This window comes from Littorina saxatilis, linkage group LG13 (assembly GCF_037325665.1).
Source record: "Littorina saxatilis isolate snail1 linkage group LG13, US_GU_Lsax_2.0, whole genome shotgun sequence".
NCBI lineage: Eukaryota > Metazoa > Mollusca > Gastropoda > Littorinimorpha > Littorinidae > Littorina > Littorina saxatilis.
In genome coordinates, this window is record NC_090257.1 from 21,215,717 (window position 1) to 21,225,716 (window position 10,000).

General features: G+C 41.6%; 1 protein-coding gene across 3 annotated transcripts in view; it reads left to right on the forward strand.

The window, feature by feature from the left end:
- The first annotated feature begins 186 nt into the window (after positions 1-186).
- LOC138983853 (uncharacterized) overlaps positions 187-10,000 on the forward strand; it is a 22,326-nt gene continuing 12,512 nt past the window's right edge. For all 3 annotated transcript variants that reach the window (XR_011461282.1, XM_070357194.1, XM_070357195.1), the window contains exon 1: positions 187-263. The gene's annotated coding sequence lies outside the window, so the exon portion shown is untranslated. The remainder of the gene's footprint in view (positions 264-10,000) is intronic.

Below are 10,000 nucleotides of genomic sequence, written 5' to 3' on the forward strand. Positions count from 1 at the left end.
AGAGACAGGGAGACAGACTGAGAAAGAGACAAAGACAAACGCAAGTGAAGCTGCGCTTTGGTGTTTGTTATCTTGGTAAGAGATGAAACCAGTTTTTGCTGTCGAGAGACACACAACCTAAATACACAAACTGCACACACGGGCAACACCTTCTAACCGATGTGGGTTCACATCCTATCGCGCACAGTTAGCTCCCGTGGCTGACAGAGCTCCACGCATCGCGATTGTTTCCCTTCGTAAACTTCTCTTGTGCCACAGTACAGGTTAGTGGTCGCTTGGTTATTCTATTATAAATGTTAAATTAATTCTGGTGTTAATGTGTAACCTAATTCAGCGAGGTCATTTGATTGTACTCAATGCTTTGTGTAAAAACATGGAAAGTGATGAGTTACCTTCCTGAGTTCACTTCCAGGATCATCAATGGGAAACTAGGAACAATATAAGATGTTTGATGGGTTGTTGACAGACCAGCTTTTTTGTCGGTCCGAGGGGGAGCATATCGTCTTTTGTTTCATATTTATTGACCAAGGCCGAAGGCCGCGGTCAATAAATATGAAAAAAATATGAAAAAAAAGTCGATATGCCCCCCTCGGATCGACAAAAAAGCTGGTCTGTCAACAAACCACCAAACATCGTTTTTGTCATCATTTTGGTAGTGAGAAAATAAGTGCACAATCAACCCAGGGAGCCATGCTTTGAAACACGGGTTCCGTGCTCATAACCACACGAGTCCCGGTATGATATATAACCACTGGCAATCAAAGCTGGCGTGTGAAAGCAACTTTCTGTGTTTTTGAGTTCATTAAATGTTGGGATGAATATGTCAGGTTTGAGGATGCACAGTTCTGTAGGTTCATCTCGGTATTCCATCCCCTCGGCTTTCTGTTGTAAATATTAAGCTGAGTGATCGAATGTGGAAGCTACGTTTGGTCAAAGGTCACAGAAGATTTGTGTCGTGCAGCGAAGGAAAGAATCGCGATCTTGTTTCCGACTCAGTACCTCTTTGTTTTTCATTAGACCTGTCATTCTGCTTGCTCGGCTTTGTTAGATGTTTGCATATCTTGTTGCGATTTTCTTTGCTTTTATTATTGTTTCTTATTTGTGCTTCGTTTATCGATACAACGTCTTGTGCACGGGTCAAAATGTGTGTGTCAGGGGTCGTTTTACTTGAACTTGACGTTCGTGTTTCTCCGAACGTCTGTGTATCGAAACACAGATACACGCACTCCATGACTCTGTAAGAAGACAAAACATATCATTAGGTTTCATTTGTTTTTGATGAATGTATGATCTTTCATGAAGTAGTTTTGTTTTTTGTTTACTTTTGCCAGTTTGCCAGTTCGTTTTTGGAACTTTGCAAAGCAGTGTCGTGTCGTCTGTTAAGGTCTGGGGAAACACCAATGAAAAGAGACGAAGAATCCCCGAGCGTTTCTATTCGGTTTGCTTTTGATTATCCATGTATAACCTGGTTCCTGCAACTATGGTAACCGGGGATTTATTGCCTGGGGAACATGAGATTCATTTCCCAGGTGCTTGTGAATGAAAACTCGTGAAGTGATGACAATGAAATATGTTCAGTTCAGCAGATATTATTTTAGATGAAACTTCTGTTTAACCTTTTTGTTGTGCCTGAAAACCGCATTTTCAATATTTTCATTCGTCAAGATTAAAAATCAAAATCAAAGCTCTCAAAAAGGCACAATAACATCAACAAACACAAGAACACAAAAAACAAAAACAAAAAAACCTACAAAAAAACAACCGATTCGCTGTTGTAAATTGTGGAAATTCTGTTCTGTCAGTTTTGTACACTGCAGACACTATTCTTAATTAAAAAAAATACGTCAAGTATCACTTTTTTTCTTTGAAACCTAATAAAATGATACATTCATACCGCTAATGATCAAGCAGTATTTCAATTCCACAGTTAAAAAAACCCGGCACGGTTGGCCTAGTGGTAAGGCGTCCGCCCCGTGATCGGGAGGTCGTGGGTTCGAACCCCGGCCGGGTCATACCTAAGACTTTAAAATTGGCAATCTAGTGGCTGCTCCGCCTGGCGTCTGGCATTATGGGGTTAGTGCTAGGACTGGTTGGTCCGGTGTCAGAATAATGTGACTGGGTGAGACATGAAGCCTGTGCTGCGACGTCTGTCTTGTGTGTGGCGCACGTTATATGTCAAAGCAGCACCGCCCTGATATGGCCCTTCGTGGTCGGCTGGGCGTTAAGCAAACAAACAAACAAAAGTTAAAAAAAACCACAAAAAAACCCACACACACACACACACACCCCATCACCGCCACCGCCGCCATCACAACTTACCACCAACAGACACTTTATCTCGATAACAGATGAAAACAAAACTCGTTCCAACATCAACACACTCTCGATCTCCCCTTCTTCCATCCCCGCTAACTAGCGCACTTTTCCTGGTTCGCACGCACCTGAGAGGTAGAGCAACATTTGGCAGAAACAACTCACAACCCACACGAGGGTGATTGCTGAACCTGTAGGGAGTCAGACCAACCACTGAGCCAAGCTTGATCTGTTTTCAAAATCTATGTTAAAGAGGTAGTCCTTCCTTGTATCTTCGCGCGATATTTACTTCCGTTGAAACTGTATGATCTGAGAAACTAAGGGAGGTAAGCACCCTTATTGCATACTGTTACGCGGATTTCGGCAATTAAAGCCGGATCTGACGTCATCACAGACATTTGTTAAATTTCATGAAAATGTGTGTGTGTGTGTGTGTGTGTGTGTGTGTGTGTGTGTGTGTGTGTGTGTGTGTGTGTGTGTGTGTGAGTGTGTGTGTGTGTTGTGTGTGTGTGGGTGTGTGTGTGTGTGTGTGTGTGTGTGTGTGTGTGTGTGTGTTAGAGTGTGTGTGTGTTTGTATGTTTAAACTTCGTTTAAACTGTAGAAAAGAATTCGAAGTTCATGTCTATTTTCAAGGTATAAGAAACAAAGGGACGGAAGCGCTGTAAATATACACGACATGACTGTGCAACAAAAGCAATTGGGAGTTAAGCGTAACCAATCTCCTGGCGCCTGAGAGAATAACAAGCATTGACATAAACAAACGACAATTATCCAAGGCAATGAAGTGTAACATGGCTATTATGAGAGCAAAGATAGTATAATGCCACATCGGTTAGAAGGTGTTGCCCGTGTGTGCAGTTTGTGTATTTAGGTTGTGTGTCTCTCGACAGCAAAAACTGGTTTCATCTCTTACCAAGATAACAAACACCAAAGCGCAGCTTCAGTTGCGTTTGTCTTTGTCTCTTTCTCAGTCTGTCTCCCTGTCTCTGTCTCTCTCTCTCTCTCCCCCCCCCTTTCTCTCTCTCTCACCATCTCTCTCTTTCTCTTTCCCTTTCACCCTCTCTCTCTCTCTCTGTCTCTGTCTCTCCTAATCTATCTCTCGCTCTCTCTCTCTCTCTCTCTCTCTCTCTCTCTCTCTCTCTCTCTCTCTCTCTCTCTCTCTCTCTCTCTCTCTCTCTCTCTCTTACAAGTACGCAGATAACTTTTGTCATATAGAAGTGCTTGATAAGTGCATATTAGATCTCATTGAGACATATGGCGATTTTCATTTGATATTGGTAGGCCATCTAAATGCCCGAACAACTAACATTCAGGTTAGTACTGGAGATATGGACTCCCCTTTACCATTCACTGACCCACTCAGTCCTAACTCAGTTATGTGTAGAAGTAGAAGCTCACAAGACGGCACACTAAATGAATTTGGAAACATGTTGTTAGACCTATGTCTAGGCTATGTTTCGACCTGTTCATACATAATGGCCAAACCTTTGGTGACGAGGACGGCAAATTCACGTACCTCTCTTGTCATGGAAACAGTGTGATAGATTATTGCATCACTTCAGCAGAATTTGTGCATCGTGTGAAAAGCTTTATCGTGGAGCATAGGGTAGAATCAATCCACATGCCACTGGAAGTGACTCTTGACACTTCTCTGGTAAAACTTGTAAATAACAGTGACACCGTATTTTTACATAAGTATGTCTGGCAAAGCGAAAAAGCAGAAGAATACCTTCAAAACATTGACTCAGATACCTTTGCTTTGAAATTAACCTGTGCGTGTGACCTTGTTGATACTGACATAGACTTAAGTCTGAAAATGTTCACAGACAGTATTCTTGAGGCGGGGGCATGTATGTTAAAGGCAATAAAGTTAAACACTGAATACAGTAGCAGATGGTTTGATTCACAATGCCTTGAGAAAAAGAGACTCGCCAGACGTGCACTAAGACACTGTAGAAAATCCCAGGAAAAGCCTGACGAACAATTGTATTTTATGCAAAAGCAAGAATATAAAGCTTTACTACAGGCAAAAGAAAGGGAGTACAAACAGGAACGTGTGCAGCGGTTAGAGGCTGCAATGCAAAATCCTCAAGATTTTTGGAGTGAAATTAGAAAGTGCAGGCGGTCAAAACACAACCAAGTGGACATCCCAGCTGAAAGCTGGTGTGACCACTTCTCTAAGCTCCTTAACTCAGGTGCAAGCGACACTCAACCGTTTGAACAACCTGGACAGTTGCAAAACTTGGCCTTTGATTGTTTACTTGACTCTGAAATAACAGAAAGCGAGGTTCAAAATGCACTCCGAAAACTGAAAAGTCGGAAAGCTGCAGGTCATGATATGGTCATAAATGAGTTCCTGAGGTCGACGGAGAGAGTAATTATCCCCTACCTTGTTAAACTTTTCAATGCAATTTTCAACAAGGGAGTCTTCCCGGAAGAGTGGACTAAGTCAATCATAATACCTTTATACAAAAAAGGCGACCCAAACAATCCTGACAACTACAGAGGAATATCTTTACTGAGTACATCAAGCAAAGTGTTCACATCGGTTTTAAATGCTAGACTGACTGAATGGGCAGAAACCAATAGCGTTATCACTGACGCACAAGCCGGGTTTCGGCAAGGCTATTCGACCATCGACCACATATTTACACTGCATGGAATGATAGAAAAACAATTTTCTCGCAGCGCTAAATTGTATGTTGCTTTTGTAGATTTTTTACAAAGCTTTTGACACAGTCAACCATACAATGCTTTGGACAGTACTCTCAAAGACAGGAGTTCAAGGTAAAATGCTTAACATGCTTCAGAATATGTATGCATCAAGGCATGTGTGCGATGCATCAGTAGTGGAGACATTTCAGACTACTTCAGCAGCCTCCAGGGCTTAAAACAAGGTTGTATTTGCAGTCCAATTTTATTCACGTACTTTATAAACGAGTTAGCTAATGATGTCATGACTAAAGGAAATCATGGTATTCAGCTTCTGCCAAACCAGATCGAGATCTTCTTAATGCTGTTCGCGGATGACTTGGCGTTGTTGTCCTCCACAGTATTGGGACTACAGAACCAGTTAAACCTTTTCTTCGAGTCCTCTCAAAGACTAGGACTAAAAGTAAACACTGAAAAGACCAAGGTGGTAGTTTTTCGCAAAGGTGGCCACCTGTCAGCAAGGGAAAAAGGGACTTTGGGAAATGAGAAAGTGGAGGTTGTTGAAAAATACTAAACTCTTCAACAATGCTAAGTTATAATATTGGTACTGACGACTTCGTATGCAGGGCGAAGAAAGGCACTATTGAAATTCTCAAGGCCCTTAAAACCAATGGGTGTCATTCGTGCGCTGTATTCTTTAAGTTGTTCGATACACAGATCGTTCCATCATTATTGTATGCAATAGAAATATGGGGCCACCAGAACAATAAACAGATTGAGAAATATGGGAGCATATCGTCTTTTGTTTCATATTTATTGACCAAACAAAAGTCGATATGCCCCCCTCGGACCGACAAAAAAGCTGGTCTGTCAACAAACCACCAAACATCGTTTTTGTCATCATTTTGGTAGTGAGAAAATAAGTGCACAATCAATCCAGGGAGCCATGCTTTGAAACACGGGTTCCGTGCTGATAACCACACGAGTCCCGGTTTGATAACCACTGGCAATCAAAGCTGGCGTGTGAAAGCAACTTTCTGTGTTTTTGAGTTCATTAAATGTTGGGATAAATATGTCAGGTTTGAGGATGCACAGTTATGTAGGTTCATCTCGGTATTCCACCCCCTCGGCTTTTTGTTGTAAATATTAAGCTGAGTGATCGAATGTGGAAGCTACGTTTGGTCAAAGGTCACAGAAGATTTGTGTCGTGCAGCGAAGGAAAGAATCGCGATCTTGTTTCCGACTCAGTACCTCTTTGTTTTTCATTAGACCTGTCATTCTGCTTGCTCGGCTTTGTTAGATGTTTGCATATCTTGTTGCGATTTTCTTTGCTTTTATTATTGTTTCTTATTTGTGCTTCGTTTATCGATACAACGTCTTGTGCACGGGTCAAAATGTGTGTGTCAGGGGTCGTTTTACTTGAACTTGACGTTCGTGTTTCTCCGAACGTCTGTGTATCGAAACACAGATACACGCACTCCATGACTCTGTAAGAAGACAAAACATATCGTTAGGTTTCATTTGTTTTTGATGAATGTATGACCTTTCATGAAGTAGTTTTGTTTTTTGTTTACTTTTGCCAGTTTGCCAGTTCGTTTTTGGAACTTTGCAAAGCAGTGTCGTGTCGTCTGTTAAGGTCTGGGGAAACACCAATGAAAAGAGACGAAGAATCCCCGAGCGTTTCTATTCGGTTTGCTTTTGATTATCCATGTATAACCTGGTTCCTGCAACTATGGTAACCGGGGATTTATTGCCTGGGGAACATGAGATTTATTTCCCAGGTGCTTGTGAATGAAAACTCGTGAAGTGATGACAATGAAATATGTTCAGTTCAGCAGATATTTTTTTTAGATGAAACTTCTGTTTAACTTTTTTTTGTGTGCCTGAAAACCGCATTTTCAATATTTTCATTCGTCAAGATTAAAAATCAAAATCAAAGCTCTCAAAAAGGCACAATAACATCAACAAAAACAAGAAAAAAGAAGAAAAAAAAAACCTACAAAAAAACAACCGATTTGCTGTTGCAAATTGAGGAAATTCTGTTCTGTCAGTTTTGTACACTGCAGACACTATTCTTAATTAAAAAAACCCACGTCAAGTATCACTTTTTTCTTTTGAAACCTAATAAAATGATACATTCATACCGATAATGATCAAGCAGTATTTCAATCCCACAGTTAAAAAAACCCGGCACGGTTGGCCTAGTGGTAAGGCGTCCGCCCCGTGATCGGGAGTTCGTGGGTTCGAACCCCGGCCGGGTCATACCTAAGACTTTAAAATTGGCAATCTAGTGGCTGCTCCGCCTGGCGTCTGGCATTATGGGGTTAGTGCTAGGACTGGTTGGTCCGGTGTCAGAATAATGTGACTGGGTGAGACATGAAGCCTGTGCTGCGACGTCTGTCTTGTGTGTGGCGCACGTTATATGTCAAAGCAGCACCGCCCTGATATGGCCCTTCGTGGTCGGCTGGGCGTTAAGCAAACAAACAAACAAACAAAAGTTAAACAAAAAACAAAAAAACACACACACAAAAACACACACCCCATCACCGCCACCGCCGCCACCACAACTTACCACCAACAGACACTTTATCTCGATAACAGATGAAAACAAAACTCGTTCCAACATCAACACACTCTCGATCTCCCCTTCTTCCATCCCCGCTAACTAGCGCACTTTTGCTGGTTCGCACGCACCTGGGAGGTAGAGCAACATTTGGCAGAAACAACTCACAACCCACACGAGGAGGGTGATTGCTGAACCTGTAGGGAGTCAGACCAACCACTGAGCCAAGCTTGATCTGTTTTCAAAATCTATGTTAAAGAGGTAGTCCTTCCTTGTATCTTCGCGCGATATTTAATTCCGTTGAAACTGTATGACCTGAGAAACTAAGGGAGGTAAGCACCCTTATTGCATACAGTTACGCGGATTTCGACAATTAAAGCCGGATCTGACGTCATCACAGACATTTGTTAAATTTCATGAAAATGTGTGTGTATGTGTGTGTGTGTGTGTGTGTGTGTGTGTGTGTGTGTGTGTGTGTGTGTGTGTGTGTGTGTGTTTGTATGTTTAAACTTCGTTTAAACTGTAGAAAAGAATTCGAAGTTCATGTCTATTTTCAAGGTATATGAAACAAAGGGACGGAAGCGCTGTAAATATAGACGACATGACTGTGCAACAAAAACAATTGAGAGTTAAGCGTAACCAATCTCCTGGCACCTGAGAGAATAACAAGCATTGACATAAACAAACGACAATTATCCAAGGCAATGAAGTGTAACACGGCTATTATGAGAGCAAAGATAGTATAATGCCATATTAAAATCGAAAATTGACAAGCGGTGGAGCAAGATTTTTTTTAAGCAATTATCATATTTTTGTTTTACTTAAAAACATTTTTCACCTCACCTTTTCTCAATAGTTTGAATCGAAGCAGCAACACTTGATGGTCGAATTTCGTGTACGAGTAAAACAAAGTGTTCGCCAAAAGCTGTTGAGTTGCCCCGAACTATTTGTGTTTTGGGCTGGTCTTCAAAGGATAATGAAGTTAAGTATAATTGTGACCCTCCACCACGAAAATAATGAGTCGCATGTGACCTCGCGCGGTTCTGCGCTAGGCTTAATATAAGTCCGGGGAGTGTCTGGTAACAGTGTGAGGGTCACCTTAGTCACAGGCTTATAACTCAAACAGTTTTCGCTCTTTTCTAAAACGATTTTCACCACTGGATAGAGCATAAAAAACTCTTTAGGAAAATGTAAAAATATGAAAATCATGCAAAGGTGACATGCGACTCATTCCGTGGTGGACGGTCACATTATTAAGCACTCTGTTGTGGGATTCTGAGTTCATAGATACTTCATTAATCGACTTAGCGCCGTTGTCACGAACTGAAAACTCTGCTGAACAATCCCTCTCAATGTGGTCAATGCGCATGCGCCAATCTTGGACTTAAAAAATGCGACCCTTTGACCGAACGAACCATGCATGGGTTAGGGTTAGGGTTAGGGTTAGGATTAGGGTTAGGGTTAGGGTTAGCGGTTGTTCACGACCTGATTACTCTGCCTGTGTTAGCGCATGCGCATTTACCGCATTGAGAGGGATTGTTCAGGCAGAGTTTTCAGTTCGTGACACCGTGCCTGATAGCTTCAGACATTTTCACAGTTGTCACTCTTCCAGCTCAGTTGGTCCTGGATCATTTTTAGGATGTTGCACTTCAGATAGTACAACAGGGATGCCTATCGGCTCGAATTATTTCAAAAATGTATTTATTGATGATGTACACTGGAAACTACTAAAACGACAACCACCACCGCCAACCACCATCACCACCACCACTACCACTAAACTGGATCCATCTTAAATCCTATTATTTATTGAGCAAAGTCGACTTCGCGAAGTCCACTTCAAGAAGCTTTGGCACGGGATTGTTCGTGAAAAGACATTGCGAAATCTTCGCAACGTCAACTAAGGGCTCACTCAAGGGTTAATATTCAATATGAAAGAGTCTTCGACAAGCTGCATCGGGCAAAAGCTCACCGTGTAGGGTTCAAGGCGAGTAACTCTCGAACAAACTAATTGTGGATCAATTTCAGCAGCAAAATCATTATCTAACTAAACGTTTTTGACAAGACAAACTATAAATGAAACTGTAGGGATTCTGTTTTATTATTTGTTGTTGTTCAAATCCAGAAAATGATGCGGAGAAGAGAACTAGCTTCGCGGATGAATATTGTTATGCGGAAGGTCTCGGCTAAATGAAAAAGGCGAGAGCAGGATTGTGTTGGAATAGTTGGTGTTTTTGATGAAAAACCCCCACCAAAAACAACAACAACAACTAAGGGCTCACTAAGGAAGACCTTAATACCCGAGTGTATACAGTAGCAATTATTCCAGAATTTGTATGATTCACATAATTATGTCGCTGTAATTTATCATCTTTGGCAAATGTTCCGAAATGGCGCTAAAAGACAGTGTCGGTAATATGTGTAAGTGCAAAACGTTTGGCACATCTGGCCAAATGACATATTATACGTTTT